Source organism: Rhynchophorus ferrugineus, unplaced genomic scaffold (genome assembly GCF_030347505.1).
Source record: "Rhynchophorus ferrugineus isolate W39M unplaced genomic scaffold, kcgeb_rfMv2 rfM2, whole genome shotgun sequence".
In the NCBI taxonomy this organism is placed as follows: Eukaryota; Metazoa; Arthropoda; class Insecta; order Coleoptera; family Curculionidae; genus Rhynchophorus; species Rhynchophorus ferrugineus.
Window position 1 is genome coordinate 44,919,339 of NW_027472581.1, and position 20,643 is coordinate 44,939,981.

Genomic DNA, 20,643 nt, shown 5'->3' on the forward strand with positions numbered 1-20,643 from the left:
TGTTATGAAGAAAAATAAAGTTTGTTTTGTCACCATCTATGACATTTTTACGAACTATTATATAACTTTATTAGAGTTCTACTGATAATGTAGGCAGAGTTTCACAGATGTCACTGTCAGTCTGCAGAAATATAAAAAATTAGATACCTTTCAAATAAAAACAATATTAGAAAGGGTTATTTAATACTGTATTTAGATGAAGAAATTTGCTAAAATATTTTGGAGAATATTTTCGTTTTTTTAATATATTTATTGACTTTCAAGTTTTGTACAAAAACAAGACGTTTATAGTATAAATTAATAATGCAGCTCAGACGTTGTATATAGATCAATTAATATTAATAAAATATGCATTATTGAGCCACACCCTGTGAAACATATACGGGCATACAGGGTGACTTCTCTTCGATGTTGGCAATGCTTACAGCGTCCTAATCAAATGGGCCAATGGGTATCCCGTAAGTTTTGCCGTTTCGGAGGGGCATTCGCCATCTTGATTAGTGATTATGCGCGGTAGGATTGTTCAGTCGTGGAAAACTTGTCCGTTGAAAGTTTAGTGCTGTGGAAGTGCGTGTTATTCAGGATTTTGATAACTGTTTTTCAGGATTTTCCTGGATATATGTAAGTTTTAATAAGTTAGTCAATTAAACATCACTTCAAATGATGTGATAATAATTTGTTGAAAATTTGAATGTGATATATACCGTAGTTTTTTCAGAAATTATGTTTATGGTCGGAAAATGCCGGCTAAAATGGGAGGTCGGATATTTAATGTGTATTACAATTAAGTTTTACAAATGTTATAATATATTTTCATAATGTTGTTTTACTCTGCTTAAAGGCTTTTGCTATACATTTATATGCTAATAATAACAATGTGATAAATTGTTTATTAGATGATCTCTTTGTTGTGGTCTCGCATCTTCAACTGTAACAAAGAGATAATTAATTTAAAGACAGACGAACCAAATTGTTGTCAAGCGTAGTTCGCAGAAATCATTAAAATGCGGCAAACCTAGGTTAGGAATTGCATGAAGGCAAGGAGGCCTTAAAGGCAAGGACAGCAGCTGTTGGTAACATTATACAGTGGCGGGGTTTTAATCAGGTTTAGGTGTTCAATTCTTTATTCATTTTACATGTTTTTCTGTTTTCACTTTATTATTGAAAGCTTATATGTATCTAAAAGCTTTGTTCGATATGATTTTTATTTAATTTTTATCACATATGTATGATAATTAGTTTAATGATTGTAAGATAACTTAGAATCTGCAAGTCTTATATTTTGAAAGTATTTGCGTTTGGTATTTTGTTGCATTGCGTATTGCTAACAATTTAAATGATTAATGCTATTGATTATATATTATATGAAAATGCCTTTATAATGTTCTGTTTTATTATGTAAGATCGAATGTGAAGATTCTATATATGTTTATTTTTATGTTCAATGTATTGTTATATGATTATTACTATCAATTTTAAGTTAAGCAAATGGGCCTGTTGAAATTTTTCAATATTTCCACAAATTCAGTTTTTTTTGCAGTTCGCCCAATTTAATAAAAAATTATACAATTTTAATGAATGAGTGAGTCATTTTGACTATCAGAGATTTCACCGGCGGGATCGAAGTTAACACAGATACGATTCTTTTGACTGGTCGACCACTTAGTATGCTGCGCTACAGACATAGACCAGACATTATTCAAATTGCGGTACCGAAATAGGAACAAAAATGCGACCTTGATTTTTCGGAGGCGATTTCTCGGCATGGTGGCGCGCCAGTTTCGAATCGGCCCACGAAGATGGTACCGCGGGTACCTTTATTGCCTACGCGATGCTACGTATATTTTTTACTGGCCGGGTTAGCTTCATAACCTGTTTTTCATTCTACTGTATTTGTTTCTTTTTAAACTGAATTACTTTTTTTAATTTTTTTACATTACTCACATTTTGTTCATATTTCCTAATCAAATTTTTTGTTTTGCATTTGCATCTGGTAGGTAATAAAATTCCGATTCATTTTGTGGTTTACTTAAATAAAAGATTAGGTAGAGTACCGTATTTTGTCAAACAACAGTTAATTCTTCAGATTTTGCATAGTAAAAATAAACTTGGCTAAGTTTGTGTTTATTTTTTGTTATTTTACATATTTTAGGAATATAATTATGATAAGATAGAGATAATCACCGGTAATAAGCTTTTTAATAAGAATTAATGGAAACATTACGAGGATTATTGAATTAATTTTTGTCTCTCATTTTGCCATACATGCCTGTTAGTGCACGTGAGGTCTTCCATATAAATTTGTACTTGAATTTCGCGACTGCAATAAAAGCTAGTGGGTTTAAAGAATGTAGCCCTTTTAACACAGTAGTTTGTATTGCAGTAACTTTTATATGTTTTGCTGCTATTTAAATCGACTTCCTACGTTAAGGTACTCCTGAACTGGGTCCTGAACCCGTGAAGTCCAGAACACCGACTTGTCTCGAATTCGAATTATTTTAAGAAATGTTTATATTTGTATTTCTTTTCTATCTACAATCTGTGTTTATTACATTGTTATGTACAATTTATTTATTATGATATTATGTATGAAGACTTACTGGTTTGTGGATCTTGTTTGTTTTGTAATTTTTTAACGAAGATTTGAACAAACATGAGCGTACATGTTTTATTTGTATATGCTTAAAGAAACTGGCAGAAAACATTTACTTGTAAATTTAACGGAATACCTTGTATTGTAACTTTGAAGAAAGGGCTTGCAGTTTTTTAAATAAAGTTTTGGCTCTTTATAATGTTAAAATGGAATTATTTAAACCTAATGTGTGATTTGTTATAATCGATAGTTTTATTTTCTTTTAGTTATAAACATGATGCTATAGGCGAAGAACTTCTTAGTATTTTTATTGAACAATTGATTTAGGCTTTTACAGTTGAGTTTGTTTCGAATGCCGTTTTATTTCGTTAGGATAATTCTTCCGAGATCGTAATAAGTGCTAATTAGAAAGTACCATGTTTAAACTATCGAAAATCCAACCGATTTTCTTTTCACTGTTTGATAGGGTATCAAAGAATCGTGTGGTTATGCAATTAAGTCGCAATTTAGTTTTTCCTTAATCCTAAATCTCGTAAACTTTCTAGGTATCCACAGTGGAGTTGATAATTAATCAAATGACGGAAATGGAAGAAGATTATGTTGAACAAATTCCTTCCAGCTGCAGAACATACACAGTAAACATTTTTTCTTCATCTCAATCCTAGATTCTCAAAGAATTGTAGATCCTTGTCTATAATATTTCGTGATTCGGATTGTCGTATGGGATCAATTTTTCATCTCTTAGTAGTTCAAAATAGTTATGTTGTAAATATTTAATAACAATATCCATACCGTTGCATTTTGTCAAGAATATCACTCGTCTTTCACATCAGAACGAAAGTGATTTTGATAGAGTAATTTCTCTAACTTAAAAAAATACCTTCAGCAGTAAATAGCACACATTTTTTTGCCTTCTTCATTAAGTATTTCATTAAGTTGCATTTTTTCCATTCCATTTTCACATGAAAGGAATTTTTCAATCGTTACTGCAACTTCAATGTTTGTAAATTCAAAGTACCATCTTCAACGAGTGTCTTGCGATGTTACTGCAATATCTTTTTCAAAAAAGTGCTACAATTTTTTTTCCAGGACTAATGTTGGATCTTTCAACTGATTGGTATACAAGCATGCTGTAGAGGTGTGGAAAAGTAGTACCCTTAATTAGTAGAAACGAGAAGTTTGAAACAAGAAATTATAAGGAACTACATGCAAACAATTTTAGTGAAACTGAACGGCTGCATCAAACTTTTTTTTAATACTCTTACTTTTCACTAAACAAATTCAGTCTGTACTTTTGTGCGTCAGTTTGTCTTTGTTGATCTTCTAAAGGACAGTGTTTATTTTTTGGTTAAAGGACTGTTTAAAGGACTCAAATTTTCATGGTATCCCAAAGTTTTGTTGACTCCTAATTCGAATAGCCTACGGATTAGAATCTGAATTACTGCAAGCTGCCTTTGGTGTCCGTTCACCTTGAACTCTAAGCTTTTATCAAAATTTCAGTAGACTATATTAGCACAGCAATTTCAGTCCGCCTTTGTTGAACTTTAGAATCCATGAACCAAGAGTGTTTTACAAACTCTGAATGTTCCTTACTTGTAATAGATTACGGCTGGGGTTTTTGTTTTAGCTTCAACTACGGTATTTTTACTAAAACGGCACTTAACTATATCAGCGCATGCTTCTAGTAACTGCGACTTTGATTGCGGTTACATTCAAGTAACCAACAGAATAATTCAGGAGAGAACAGCCTTATGATCTCCACGAAATCCTACCGACTGTGCCAGTTATGAATTCAAGGGGTTTTCAAAACTTTTAAATTACTTTAAAATACCATTGAGAGTTTATACGACCCTGGATTTTGTATTTATTGCAAAACAGATAAAAATTCTTATCTTGACGACGACTTTTCGATTCATTTCAGTTTGATTGGATTTTTAGACATCTCGTTCGTTGCATCATTCAATGCTAACACAAGTACCAAATGTGCGATGTAACATATACAGGTCAAATAAACCTATGATCATTATACGAATTTAATTGCAGTTACATTAAGTAACGATTTGTTATATTATTTTATTGTTAATATTAAGTTAAATATATTCATTAAATTGTACGTGACTAACTAACCCATAAACTATAGTTCAAACCACATTCCGATAGCAATTTTTGCTACATTAGACAACACAATAGACCACTCGAAATGATTATTATATTGCCGCTAATTAAAATAATAACATTATAATATATTTTGGTTATTTTATAATAATACCATGCTTTGGGTCAGCTGAACCAAAACGTCTTATTTCATTTAAATTACAACTTCCCCATACGTGTGTAAATCGAAAAATATTTTCATTTATATATTTTTATTGCGATATAAATTTTCTTATAATATAATTTATATTTAAATGTTGATGTCAACGTTTTGATGCAACCCTGAATACGAACCTAAATACAGTAGATATGACTTGTAAAATAACTGCTATATTTAATCCTTATTAAATAACCCGTCTTTCTTAAAATCTTGCTTTTCTACCGTTATGTTCGGTTTTGAAACACATTTTTCAGCTGCAATAAGTGAATGTTATCCATTGTATACACAGGGGATAGACAAAATAATTTGAACACATGACATATACACAATATTTATTTATTAGTAACGTGTTGAGCCACGATTTGCTTTTAAAGCAGCTGCAATTCTTCACGTAATAGATTCGTAGAGGATCTGAACAGTTTTCAACACAATATTGTCCTATATTTCTACCAGACCATTTTTGTCAATTGCTTCAATGATGTTGGAGAAGGAGATTTACTTTTCCCTCTCTGCTGTAACACTTCCCATAACAGTTCACTTATGTGGATACGATTGTACTGACCAGGGAAGATGTTTGAGATGATATTTTGATGCTGCTCAGATTATAACAGAACCATTTTGGCTGTGTATATGGGCGCATTATCGTGGCAGTTTTTGATCGCAATCATAGTAAACACTTCATCATTTGAGAATGTCCTAATATTCATTGGCAATAATCCCGCCAGTTATATGAGGACCATCTGAAACAACCAGAGCCTTATCAAGCGTGCTATATAAAACCTTCCTCCTAAAGAAACGACCAAATGGATGTATGTAGTTATTGTCCCGTCTAGACAACTTACAGTTGTGGAAAAGTTACAGTTGTGAGAATCGATTGCACCTTAATCCGCCGGTTTCCTGTTGATGATTTTCTAAACTGAACTGTCTTTACCTAAATTTCCATGTAAAGTTTGTATGGAATGGTTCATCAAGTTTTTAACTAATCTCCTGAATAATTGAGCTAATGAAATTTGCCTTTGGTGGCCATGCACTGCAGTCCTGGGTAACTTCTGCTCGAATTCCAGTACTGCCAGGTTAGTTTGCAGCAACTTTAGTCTGCTTTTGGCGGTTTTATACGTAGAATTGCGAGGCTAGTGAGGAATCCATGGAAGCTTTTCAAAGCATGTATATTTCCTAATTGAAATAATTCATGTCTGAGATATTTTGAGAAACTTTAATCCACCGTTGGTTAACTTGTGAATGGCGATGTTTTTGACAGAACTTCACTAGGCTATGCCAGAGAACGTTTTGAGTAACTGCGGATATATTGCCAATCCAATGTCCACTTGTTTTTTTCTTGATGACTAAGATAATTACGATTAAATCTAGTCCTGTCTTAATATAAACGTTAATTTCATTCACTTCATCGCACAGTCAGTCAATGTTTTTAGTTAATAAACAGGGTTGTATCGGATACGCTATATAACATATATACGAAGTGTATATGTCTGCTTCTTTGTAATATGGTTATTTTCTTCTATATCTTCAGGATAAACACAGTGGAGCTTGAAATCATTGTTTAGCTCATCTGACTTATCATAAATTTATTTTATATTTAAACCGTTTGAGAATTACATATATAACGGTATAATCTTAATTAATCAGATATGCTGAATTTGTCTTTAAACAGGCAAACATAATTGAAAGTACGATGTCAAAGTGGGCGATTTATTATAATTGCTTGTATAATAACCAGGGTGTACTATAATTCAGACCAACTAATACGGACATCTGCGTGATGATATATTCATTTAAACTGTGTTATTTAGACTTGGTTTTATTGTTTTAAATTACGTTGCTTATGAATCGCTTTTATATAACAGTTGCTCATATATTGAAATAAAAAGGATTGGTGAATATTCGCATCTTGATTTTTTATAAGTTTCTGATCTAAAAAAAATCTATCTAAAAGTTGAACCTCATGAAAAAATGTTTAGTGCTCAACTTAAAGGTGTTGTTATTAAATATGTTGTTAGCCCCAGTAATACATTCTGTACCACATTTAACTTTTTTATGTATGTATAAATTTAATATATTTCTATATATATTATAGATTAATAAATTTTTCGAATATTGTAAAAATTAAACGCATTTGATAGATAATATGTGTTTCAATATGAATCGTTCTCTTCTATGATTTACTTACAAACTATTTGATTTAATTCTCAATAGTAATTATATGCACTGCAGCTCCAGGTTCAAGTCTAAACTAGAGATAATTTCTTATTTGAATTCTTATATCCCGGTTTTTGTGTTTGTTCAAATGTTATTGTGCAAGAGGGTGATTATTGTTACTTGCTCTTTTTGGTATTTCTTATAACAGTTCTTAAACTCTAAAGATTCTATGAGGCTGACGGGTATTATTATTTATACTTAATTAACATAACCACTTAATTAACAATAAATTATGATATGATTGAGTAGCCATGTTTGTGTTAATTTTTGTATTTTGCGGAAAGCAGTGAGTTCTCATTTTTATTCATTGCTGTTACAATAGTAAAAGTAAATACTTGTGTGAATAATCTAAAAATTCAGCTTCTTGTTGCAACTCATAACGCCACTTACGGCCCCCATAACTTTTTCCTAGGTATTAAAATATTGTAGGTCAGCATGGCTCATGAAATACTGAATTTCAATCCTTTTTTTAAGGTAATAATATTTCCTGAATTTGTTAATCTATTCTATTGATAAAAATGGTTCTAGAAACTTAGTATTTCTGTCATCCTTAATTAATATTATGGTTAAATCTATATTTTTTTTATGTGGATGCCGTCTACATAAATAATGTCTAGTGTAAGTTTTTCTTCCATGAATTCCTGAGTGTGATTCCTACGACAAATACACACAATTGCACATTACCTTCTATCGCAATTACAAATACTGGAATATTAAAGTAAATCACCAGCAATTCTCAAAAATACCAAATATAAACATACTTCAACCTCTGATAAATCAGTCAATTTGTGTTAACCTAGCCAATACCGGCTCTCAAGACCTTATGATTTTTTTTACATATATTTAAAAGTCTCCTTTTTACCAACCAAGGTTTATCTGGACTGAACCTACTGTTTAACGTGGGCTCCGAACTACGGTCCTCGGCATTAAACCTACCTCTGGCGAGCGACCGACTTAGAAATCATCCCAGAAGACATCCGGTCTTACCCAGCCTGGTTACTGGCGTGAGTGAGATCATTTTTCTTGTCGGATTTTGCACTCTTGCTTAAGGATAATCACAAATGTTAAACAATCAGAATCATGAATTTACGACAATGTCTCAGCAGGATTCGAATCCGTGACTATTACAACATCAGGAAGACGGCCCTGTCGGCTTTACAACCGCGCCAACTAAGCGGGTCTTATGATTTTAGTTGAGTTTATAATAAACCATTTGCTATGATATGTTCAGTTTATTTCGTGCGGTATCCATTTTCTTTTCTTTTACATTAAACCCTGCTGCATCATCATAATTCACCCGCGTTGCTTGTAATTTTTGTCGTTTCAACATTTTTCAAAGTCAATAGTTGAAACATTAAGGTCAACATCTCCATAAGTTTTCATTAAACACTAATGATACGATACTGATAATGATACGAAGATATGTCTTCGGGTTTATATCAAACAGGAAAAGTAGTGGAGGTTGCGAATATGATTTTGAGCGACCCTCTTTTAGTTGGTGATAATAAATATAACATTAATAATGACATGTAAAATATATAAAGACAAAGTTATCAAATTTGTAGTGAACCGACACTGGTTATAATTAATTTCTGCTCCTAATAATTTTTAAAGATAATTAAACGGTGAAATAAAGATCTAGAAAGTCATTGTTCTCTTCAGCTGTTTGAATATTCCTTTCGGTAACCAGTTCAATTATATATAGGAAGGAACTAACACTAACGGTGGCAGATTTACACCACATTGACATTTACGTGTTGACATTAAACGAATGTAATAGCTTAATTGCACATGACAATTACGTCTGGAATTGGTCGTTGGCACCGACACTGTCAACGACTTCGTTCATTGTATTTCTGCAGGGGTCAACTATAAATAATGTTACGGTGCATTCAGCATCATAATTTTTTTTTAATTGTTAGAAATATTTGTTAGTTGAAAACATTTATTTTAAAATATTTTACACATAAAATCGAATTAAAATAAATAATATTGATCGATTGTAATAATTTTATAAATATATTTTAAAAAGACATAGTTTAATTGAAAATTGCTTAATAAATTATCCGCTATTATCTCTAAAGTAAGAACTTACATCTGCCGGATTAAACATTGGTCTAATATTCTCATGTTTCTACTTCCATAACAACCATTTCTTTTTTAATTCGATCTATCGGTGATGGTTCGTCCTAGAATTTCTTATCTCGGTCATTTTCGACGTTCTTTGCCTTCAAATCAAATTTAGTGTTTCAAACCAAACCATTGTTTCACATAATAAACTAATAAAAAAATAATAATTAAATAAAACACCACTTAAACTACTTCCTTCAATTTAAATCAGCCTTAGCATTTTTACAAATTCTTTTAAATTAAAGTCAACTAAATGTCAATGTAGTGTTGGGAAGTTATGTTAGTTTATTTGCTGGTGCATCTGTTGTTAATTTATAGAGATCTGATATGAAGTTCATCCTTATAAGTTATATACAATTAAAAATATCCACTTATTCCAAGAAATGCTATTTGCGGGTAGAATTATTATTTTATTTTAAACAAAAGTATTCTTGTGGTCAGAGCTTTTTGATATTCACTGGGGAACTGAGTCTGAATTAAAGGAGATCCGATTTAAGATATGTAATTATTTTGACGTGCAATTATGACCCATGATAAAAGTTATAATAACCTTATGCCAAAAAAAAAAGCCGAAACAAAATTTAAATCACAACAATAACGCATAGTTTATCTATGTCAGTCTTATGAACAAATAAAAAATTGGATAGGTTTGACGTGTATCTCATTAGTGTTCACCGTAGTTGCTAGAAGTAGTAATGGACGCTGTAAAATTTTTCAAATACGTTCTTTAAAATTACAAAACTAGAAAGAAGTTTCTCTATTTCTGCTTTTTTTGTATAATAACGTCAATAATATTTATGCAATCTCATCTTTATTATCTAATTTAATCGCAACATATTTTGAATGCATAATTTCACAATTTCTTTAATTTTGTTTCATTTTGGGTAGTTTTGTGATACTTAAACTTGCATAAATGTGAAATTAAAACAGATTCAAATATATTCGTTTTTTATATAAATGCTGAATCAATGAGTTACAAATCTGGTTTATCCAGTAGAAAGATATGTGTGCACAAGTTATCAAAAGCGTGTGGGGTTTAGAACAAAATATTTGAATTTACTTAACATTAATTTGTTTTATATCCCACATCCAGACATAAACACACCGTTTTTTCGGTGCATCACTGCAGCGTATTTACATGTAAACTAATGTAAAGGGTGTTTTTAGGGTAATGTAAGCTTTAGGATAATACATATTGTTACATATTAAAAAAAACTATTTATTACATTGTTATTAGCCGTTGCCGACTAATCTACAATTTGTTTTTACCACAGCTTAGATATAGGTATATATTTAGAAGAACTTATCAGTTCTAATTTGGTCTCTAATATATTATATGTTTATGTATAGCACTTCTGTTTTTTTTAATTAAGTTCACCTCAATTCACTACACTATATAATATCAAATGTGATAGATTAATTAGAGTATGTGTCCTGTTCTGGTGTTATCCGCAATTCTGGCGATACTTACGATTATAATATGGAAATAAAGTCTCTGCACATATTTCGTTGCGCTTCTCTTGATTTTAGGAGTGACGGAGTGACAGTCGGTATCTGAAGGTCTCGGTATAAGTAACCATTCCTATAGAGTCTGGATGTACATGCTATGGTTCTTAAAACTTTGTTCTAAAAAATTTGTTTTATAGGTCTTGTAGGTCTGGTTGAGTTTTAATACTTGCTTGTATAATAGTAATTTATTATGTACTGATAATTATGATTTTATTCCAATTATCCATATATTGGCTATATTTCAGTTCTAGCCTTTCCTTTCTTTTTTAACATGTTCCTTCTAGCGATGTTTTGCATCAAGAGTCATTCAGAGATATTTGCGTTTTTGCTGTATAGAGTGGTTTGGACATGAAATGTCAAAATAAGATAGTTTTATCATGTGTCAAACGACAGTTAATCTTGGTTAAAGAACATTCCATATTTTATTTATATCAAATATCTGTAATTATCTCTTTTGGATGCCGAGAAATCTATGTAATAGGGAATACATATTAAGAGCCCTAGGGCTTTCATTAGATTATAACGTCAATTAGTCCCTTGTTTCACGAAACTAGTAGATAATGGGGAGCCTTATTCAGTTAATTTTAGGCATATAGAAATTAATTCATAAAGTGGTTCGTCTATTAACTGCCAATTTTGTATATATTACATTATTCATCTTAAAAGCCTATCTGACTTGTGTTTAATTATTTGGCTGCTAAGGTAACTTACACACACCTAGTTTTTATTATTCATGTTTTACAATTTAAGGTATGAATTGGTATTAATTATTGTGTTATATTTACTTCTGGATTTGAGGTCTTATCCTAATTATCTATCCTCTTGTCTAAAGTTTATATCTGTCGATTAATCAGATTGGATGGAAACGTTTCAGTCTACTCATTTATTTGATATCATTTACATTTAGCTGATTAACAAGTAAATTAGCTGAGAATTCTTTTTTAATATTTTTTAAAATTTTTATATATTTATTTGGTTTGGTTGTTCTATAGTACGAAAACCATTGTGTTCTTTAATTGTGTGATATTTGATTTAAATAGATTTTCTGGTTAAAACTAACTGTATTTTTAATTATAAATAGTAAATTCAATCCAATATGTTGTCTGTATACGCTTTGGTGAATCTATAAATTGAATCAATGAATAAATGACACGGTAGGCCACATAAAGGGATCCTACTACTTCTAAAGAAGCTTTCTAGATTCTTAGGAGTCCCTAACCGGTTTTTGAATTTATTTATTCAGTCTTCACGTCCTTCTGACTTTCTTCTCTGTTTAATTCTCCTCTACTTCGATCAAATCTTGTCTTAGTTCATCCATCTTGATATTCTCCATCTTTCATCCATTCGGCCATGTTGCTATTATATTTGAAATTTCTCTCTAACCGCCTCTCAGCCGATTTACGCCTTAACCTCTCTGCTATATTAATTATCAGATATTTTCGTTGGTCCTAATACGGTCCTTAATATTTTCTGTAGTTTTATATAATAACTTTTTGTGTAAGTGAAAGATTTTATTTGGCGTTATAACTTTGTCTAGTATTCTGGTCTTCCTGTCCCCATCTCATCTCTTTGTTTCCAATACTTTTAAACTTGTCTACCTCTTATCATCTTATATTACCAAAATTTTTAATTAATATTTCAATTTTCATTATCTTTATTTTTTCCACTTCTAGGTTTTGTTAATCCTTCCAATTTCCAGTTCATATATTCTCTTGACAAATAACTATATCATTTCCATAAACGAACACTTAACTGTATTTCTATTTATTTTTGGTGTCGTATTCTTATTCTAATGCGCGATTGAAGAAGCATATTTTAAGCATGATGTTTGTTTTACTAGAGTTGTGCTAGTATTATTTATTAGCCTTCTTAACTTAGTTAATAATAATAATAATCTTCCATAACTTTCAATCAACCATCTTTATTATTGAATCATGAATAGTGATAAATTATTATTATTTTTTCAGAGTTGTCTTTTAGTGTAGGATTTTCTGTGTCAATCATATTAATGTTATTAATGATTTGTTACAAATCATTATAATTGTTTTAGTATCTATTATTCATTAAAATAAAAGATGCTTTTTCATCTCAATGACATAATAAGATACGAGGGATTGTGTACCTAAACATATTTTTGTAATAACGTAATATGTATGCTTATTGATATGTTGATTTTATCGTAAAAGCTTTATGGGGAATATGTCACACGCAATGCAGTCAGATCGTCAGTTCGATTGATGGTTGAATAAGTATATTCACAAGGCTACGTTCCCTCTGATTATTTATTTTTTGTTGAGGTTGACGCCACAATGTTTGACCGGTATACCTTTCTGAATTGCTGAAGAGGTATTGACGAAACCGAAATTTCTCTAATATTTAATGGATCTAAAGTTCCTGAATAGTAGCCATCCGTCCAAAATAAAAAAAAGTTTTTTTTAATAAAATAATAGTTTTTGTGTTTTAAATCCTTTCACATTTCATAACTGGAGTAGCCGGTAGGATTAGGATTAGTAGGACAGATCATAAGGCTGTTCTCTTTTAAATTCATTCGGATCAATTGAATTCGTTTTGAATGAAACGAAATAAAACGCATTCAATGCACGACTGAAGCTGTAAGATTACAAATGGTGAGTTGAAGATGCTCAACGACGCTTTGCCATAAATTATTACAAGTAAGAAACATCTATGATTTGAAAAACATTCCTAGTTTATGGATTGCCGGCACATGCAACACAGTTCAGGGTATAAGGACACCTAACGTAAACTGAAGTTGTTGTGAACTAACATAGTTTACTAGAAATTGGACAAAAGCTTGTACGGCTATCAAAGGCGGATTACAGTAGTTCAGTTTTTCATCCGTACAGAATGTATAGTCACTAGAACTTGGGAACCCATGCAAGAATACCATGGAAATTTGCGTAGAAACAGTATTATTTAAAATATCAACAAAGACAAACTATAAGCTGTCCAGACGGGACGACTACGCATAGCGGGAGGTGTTACATCGCGCGACTGTTACGCCCACGGAGGGCCGTGTATTTAAAGAATCGTAGATATATGTAACGGTCATGTGTTTTAAGACGTAATGGTATAATAAGTGAGATGGGTTTGGTCTGATTTCTAATGGATAAAATCTTCTTGCCTTAAAATAAATAGAATAGATATTTTTAAGTAAATTAATAGTTTTTTTATATTTTAATCCTTTTCAAATTTCATAATCGTGGGTTTAAATTCCGCCAATACATGGTTGTAAATTTATGTTTGAATTGCTTTTTAATTGTGACGTTTTCAAGCAATCCGATAAGGAAAAACCTAACAGTCACTCTGGGAACCTGGCTGGGTAAGACTCTGTCTTTCTGTCTTCTGAGATAGTCTTAGTTACTGACCAGTTGGTAGGCTTAATGCCGAAGATCATGATTCACAGCCCACGTTAAGTAATGAATACAGTCACTAAAGAATTATTGAATTTTGATCGATGGCAGAAAATAGCAGTAGTATACCAGAGCCTAAGTATAATACAGTATGCATTGTTTTTTTTATGTCTGATTTTTGATATTTTATCAGGTTTTCATTTACCATACGAATTATATTAAAACCTTCTCCATATCTGTATAATGACTTTTGGATACTTTAAAATTATTTTTAAATCAATTTTTGAATGGGTAGTAGAGGTGCGGACACACGGTTAAACTTTGTTTTCTGTAGCTTTGCCTTATGTATGTTTTTTATAATCAGCCATGTCTAAAATTCGTTTTCCATGCTTTTTACGTTTTGTTATGGTAGCAAACAAAACAAATAATAAATATTAGTTAATGTTTTTCATCGTTAGAAAATGACGTTTATGAAAAATAAATTGTTTTAGTGAGAATAGTCTGACTTTATTGGCAATAAAAATATTTGCGCACAACGCCCAATGTTTAACAGTAAAAGTAATGGCAGTTTTTACGATTTCATTAAAAAAATTGATAACCGGTCGTTAAATTATCCAAGGGGAAACCTTTTTATGGCTTGGAATGCTTTAATACTATGGATTTAGTTCTGTATTTAATATTTTTATTTAGACTTTATGTAAAATGTAGGACTTGATACATTAGTTAATAGGTAAATGAAAAATTATACTAAAATAAAACGATTTTTTGCTGGAAATTGGTGTATCTGTTTCTTGAATTGAGTAAAGTTGTGTAAAAAGCTGTGTTGCAGGTTACTTTGTTTGATTTAATCAGAATAGGATCGTAGCTCTTATAAGAACCGATAGTGCGGTACCATCAAGGCACTATTCCCAGAACTGGGCCAAATACATGATTTGCTCTCTTGCATGTCATTGAAATATAAAATACAAAAAACAGTAGTTTAATTATTTTTTATTTTTTAAATATATTTTCAAGTCTCCTTTTTACCAACGAGGATTTATCTGGACTGGATTTACTGTTATATGTCCAAATACTGGAATATTAAAGTAAATCACCAGAAAATCTCAAAAATACCAAATATAATCATACTTCAACCTCTGATAAATCAGTCAATTTGTATTAACCTAGCCAATACCGACTCTCAAGACCTTATGATTTTTTTTACATATATTTAAGAGTCTCCTTTTTACCAACGAGGATTTATCTGGACTGGATCTACCGTTTAACGTGGGCTCCAAACCATGGTCCTCGGCATTAAGCCTATCAACTGGCGAATGACCAACTTAGAAATCATCCCAGAAGACATCCGGTCTTACCCAGCCTGAATATTGGCATGACTGGGATCATTTCCTTGTCTGATTTTACACTTTTGCCTAGGACAATCACAAATATTAAGCAATCACGAACATAAATTTACAACCATGCCCTAGCAGGATTGGAACCCTCGATTATCACAGTAGGTGGACCGCCCTGTCGCCTTTACCACTGCGCCAACCAAGCCGCCTTAACTATTTTTGCTATAACTATTATTTAAAAAAATATTTATTATTTAAAATATAAATTACAAAATATAGTAAGGTATTAGGTTATGTAAATAGCCTAAATCATTAATCATCAAAAAACAATATGCTTTTATGAATACTAGATTTTTAAATATATCCAACCAATAGCCCTCTTGTTAAGGCATGAATAAAAATTGATAAAGAACAGTACTTATGCGGGTTCTGATGAGCAAGTCAACCAAATTTGTCAAGGAAGTTGGCTCATTCTAAATACATTTTTAATGTTTGTGTTACATCACTGTCCCTGTTCGCAAAAACAAGTCATTTTCTTCTTTACTAGTGCTGCTACTTTTATTACTCCTCTGTTGCTACCTATTGTGATGCTTTCTGCCAACCAACGCACTTTGTAACTAGAGTGATTGTATGACGCGATACAATTGTGATGATTCCATTTATTTTAAGACAAGTTTAGAACTATCAACTTTTTTCGTTGTAATGTAATAACAGTAAAATGTCTCAAATTGAAATCCTACAGCCGATATAATCTGGTTCTTACAGAAACTATTGAATATTATTGACATTAAAGTTTTAAGAACTTTGCCATTTTAATAATGGTTGCCTTAACTAGTAACAAAATTTATATTAATTTATTTAATTAACACTCAAAAGTTTGTGAAGATAACTTTTTACTTTTTGACGGACAGTCCAGGCAGCAATTTAAAGGCTGCCATATTTAGTGGTCGCCATTTTGCTTACGAATGCCATCCAGCATTATTTATTTATTATTAATGTATTTTGAAGCTATAAGTATTTAAAACACTGACGAGAAAATATCTGCCAGGCATTGGAAATACCAATTACAAAATATATTTTAAAGAAGTAATCAAATATTATGACCCGAACTTTATTAAGTATGATTTTTTATTAAAAAGAATGGTAAATAAAATGAAATATTTGTTATCAAAAATATTGTAATCTATTTTCTCTCTCATTTTTCGGATAAAAGATGAATGTAGCGATGGAAGAATTCTTCGTTTCTATATATAATCCATGAATCGTATGTATGTTTTAGTCATAAGATTTGGTGAGATTATATTAATTTTTACATCTTTTTATATTTTCTTGGCCTATGTCTTTATTTACGAAATGAGAAGAATTCGTTCATGATTTCAATTTATTTCATAGATAAATGGAGTATTTGCAATTCATGTTGTTGTCTCTAGATTCAATTTATAATTTTCTATTAACATTTATGTTAACTCCTCTGTTTTTTTAATTGATCATTACTTTGAAAATATGGTGCATTTATCAGGTGGAAAAATATTTCGGTTTTCACTGATAGAGATTTTATAGAGAATCGAGTTCCATTCAGTAAGCTTTTCGTCGATTTATTGGCGTTTCGTGGCCAATTTGTAATTTCCATTTTTTATTTATTTTGTCTGTACTCAAGCCTATTTGGTCATATCGAATCCAAGTGTGGGGTACCGCTAGCAAATCTAATATATCCATCATTCAACGGTTCCAAAATAAAGTGTTGCGTGCCATTGTTGATCGTCCGTACTATATTTCAAATAAAGTGATACAACGCGATATTCCTCTAGAACCTATAACGATTGTAATTCAACGTGTTTGTGTGAAGAACTTCGAAAGCTAACCTAACTTGCTAAATATGCTACGTGATAGTGAAGTGCGTAGACTAAAACGTTTAACACCACCTGATGTGATTACTGGACATATATAGACTTTAGAATAAGGCTAATTATTTAAGATAATATTTTATACAGGAGATAGCTTAAAGAAGTGATTTTCTACATGCTATGTATATATAATATAGACATAAGAAATACTTATTGCCTATAGGGCAGATTGTGGAATCACAGCGTTAAAAAAATGTTGTCTAGTTTTTACTAAGAAAAATATAATTAAAACTACATTATATTACAGCGAGGATTAAAATTGTGATGGCTTTTTGAGAGACTGTACAACAGATTGTTTATTTATATATGTTTTTATATATCTATAATAATAAACAGATTTGAAAATGGTTAATAATAATAATAGGTAAAAAGCCTTTAGTAAACTTAGGCTTAAAAAAACTTAGAAAATATATTTTACTTTTAGACAGATTGAATCGGATGTAAAGTCATTTTTCTTAACAACAATGGGGTAATGAGTTGTTATAGTTGCGTTCAGGCTGCAATTGACCAGCCTGTAATATTTATAAGCTCAAGCCATGTATATATAAGCTAAACCATTAGTTGAAAGGTATAATATTTAAGGTTCAATACAGGTCTGCAATTTTTCTAAGAACTGTTTAGATTTTGTGACGTAACCTTTATGTTTTTTGGAGTGCTGAATCTCTATAGACTATGATAAATGACTTATTGCATTAAAATGAAAAAGAATATATGTGAAAAATATTAGTTTATTTACAAAACATTAACGATACATTTTTTTAAAATTTACTTTATGTTCACTAGCACCCATTAAAACCTTTTATTTTTGCCGGTGATACTCCTGTTTGTGCATTTTCGCTTGTGGGAAGAATCGGGAAGGTCTCTCTGAAGCGTCCATCAGCAGTATGAAATCATTGAGATGCTCCATGTTCCTAGATATCTTTTCTCAGTCTCCGAATATCCTGGTGAAATCGCCCACCTTGCTCTTCACTCAAATCTCCCAAAATTTCCGGAAAATGGTCGTGATAAGAATGGAGAAAATTAGGTATTTAATAGACCTCCTCAAAAGCAATCAATCCTTCTTTTTTACGTTCCGTCACAGTCGTGATAAATTGCGGGTCAATCATAAACCATCTAATGTCTGACTTGGCGAAAACACTTTTCTTCACCATTGCTTTTGAGAGGCCTAAAAACTTTGAAATTATCCATTTAAAGTAATATCTATCTTGATTTTACAAATTACTTCATCAATACCAACTTTCCGTGCAGCGGTGGTAAAGGAACTTTATGTGGAGGTACTAATGTTTCTTGGAGGCCTTACTTTTCACCAAGTTTAAGCTCTCTTGGCTAATTCTTCGGTACAGTCATTTCCCGGTCTCTACTATCCCATAAACACAAAAAACGAGGGAATTTGATAAATATAGCTTATTGTCCGAGCAACATGCACAAAATTTTAAAATCGCTGCCAAACCTGTCAACCGCTATCTTCATATTTTAATTTGCGAAAAACCAATTTCTAGTTCTTGTAGGTTTCTTTGCTGCGTACGAAATGACCGACGGAAATAGAAGCGTATAAACCGCCGTTGTGAAGCAAAATTGCTTTAAGGCTTCTTTTTGCTAATGGCCTGAAATGTGTAAATTCTAACCTATTGCAATTTTTTCCATGTCACTTTCGTTTTTAGCACCAAAATACATAGAAATCGCTTGAAAATATTAAAACAGCTTCTTGGTTGCAAAAGCTGTAAAATTAATGAAATTCATATTTTCTCCTTTTTTTTTCTAAAAACAGGAATTTTATTTAGACAGCACGCTCCAAATACCTAACCATTTTGTTATTCAATTTGTTTATGATAATTCAAAACATGATTTAACTTTTATTATATCAATTTTTTTAATTGATATTTTTATATCATTTTATAATTGAATTTTATATAATATAGATTGGAAGTCTAGATTATGAGACCATTAATAAATCACTGTAGAGTTAAAATTTATTATTAAGGAATTCTTGAGATATACCGCGTTAAATTTCACTTTATAGACAATTTTGAGAGATCGTCGTAAACTAAAAGCGTAAAATATGTTACTTCAAAATGATCTGCTATCTAATTTATCTGCTATATATTTCAAACTTTATAATCTTGCCTCTTTACTGCATGGCAGTTTTCTTCAGCGTACTTGTATTAGGAAATCAGCGACCGTGAAATCCTTAAATTTATCCTTGCCTTTTCAAATCGTAAAGTGTCTATACAATATTTGGTTTTTAAAGTTTATTTAAAGTAAAGAAAGTAAATACATTTTTCAACAATTCAAGAAGCAAATTGTTAAATAGCTGTTGATTACCTAATTAATTTCTATTAACTTTTTTCTTCTACAACATTAAATAAAACGGCGTTTTTTTCAAATTGTACCTGCTGAAAACAAAAATTCAAACGGAATTTTTGTAACACATACCATTTTAAAGTTATGATAAATTAAAGTACTATAAGTAAATAAAGACAGTATGAAATTTTTAAATCATATTTATTTATTTATATTATTAATTTTATATAAAAAAGTAATATATATTTATATATGAATTAAAATAGCTCAGATTTAAGCGGTCAATAGGAAAAATAAGGCATTATTCTGAAAGAAGTGACGAAATATTAACTCTTGTGTTCCTCTGGTGAACAGTAAAACCCTCTTTCATTACAAATCAGCAGTAATCTGCTAACATTTTAGTAATCCATCTTCCTTGATAACGCTGTTCTATCTGTTTTATATCGTGGAGAAAGCAGTTAACATCACTTAACTTAGAGAAAAAAGTTTTCAAATTGTATGTTGTATTTCAACTGTATCCATTCTTATCAATGGCCTTGACAAAAATCCAGTATTATATGTAAGGGTGGAAGAATCACATTTTCTTGTGGAATAAGAGGTTCATACTTAGCGTTTGATTTACGTCAAAGTCAGTTCTTTTTACCAACCTTTAACTTAATAGTGGTTTTTGATGTATCTCTTTTCCCACAAACAGACAAATTCCACAAACAACAATATTCCGTGAAATCTCACTGTTTCCATGCAATATAACAACAATTTTTAAATCAGCAGAAACTTTCCAGTTGTATTCTTTGTATTTAATTAAGTCTAAAATTAGTTTCATGTTTTCATATTTTTCTTTTAAAATTACTGAATATGCAATAGGTATGGAAGGATATCGGCTGCCATTGTGGACTAATTCAGCTTTTAAGCATAAATAATATGCACACTATTACTAAGGAACGTGATGTGTTATATAACCATATCAATAGAT

General features: G+C 30.9%; 1 protein-coding gene across 4 annotated transcripts in view; it reads left to right on the forward strand.

Annotated features, from left to right (window-relative positions):
• Positions 1 to 479: 479 nt before the first annotated feature.
• Positions 480 to 20,643, forward strand: part of Akap200 (A kinase anchor protein 200) — a 272,973-nt gene continuing 252,809 nt past the window's right edge. For 3 of the 4 annotated variants that reach the window (XM_076393932.1, XM_076393927.1, XM_076393931.1), the window contains exon 1: positions 506 to 621. The gene's annotated coding sequence lies outside the window, so the exon portion shown is untranslated. Of the gene's footprint in view, positions 622 to 20,643 lie in introns of all 4 variants that reach the window. The other variant, XM_076393930.1, reaches the window with a different exon arrangement.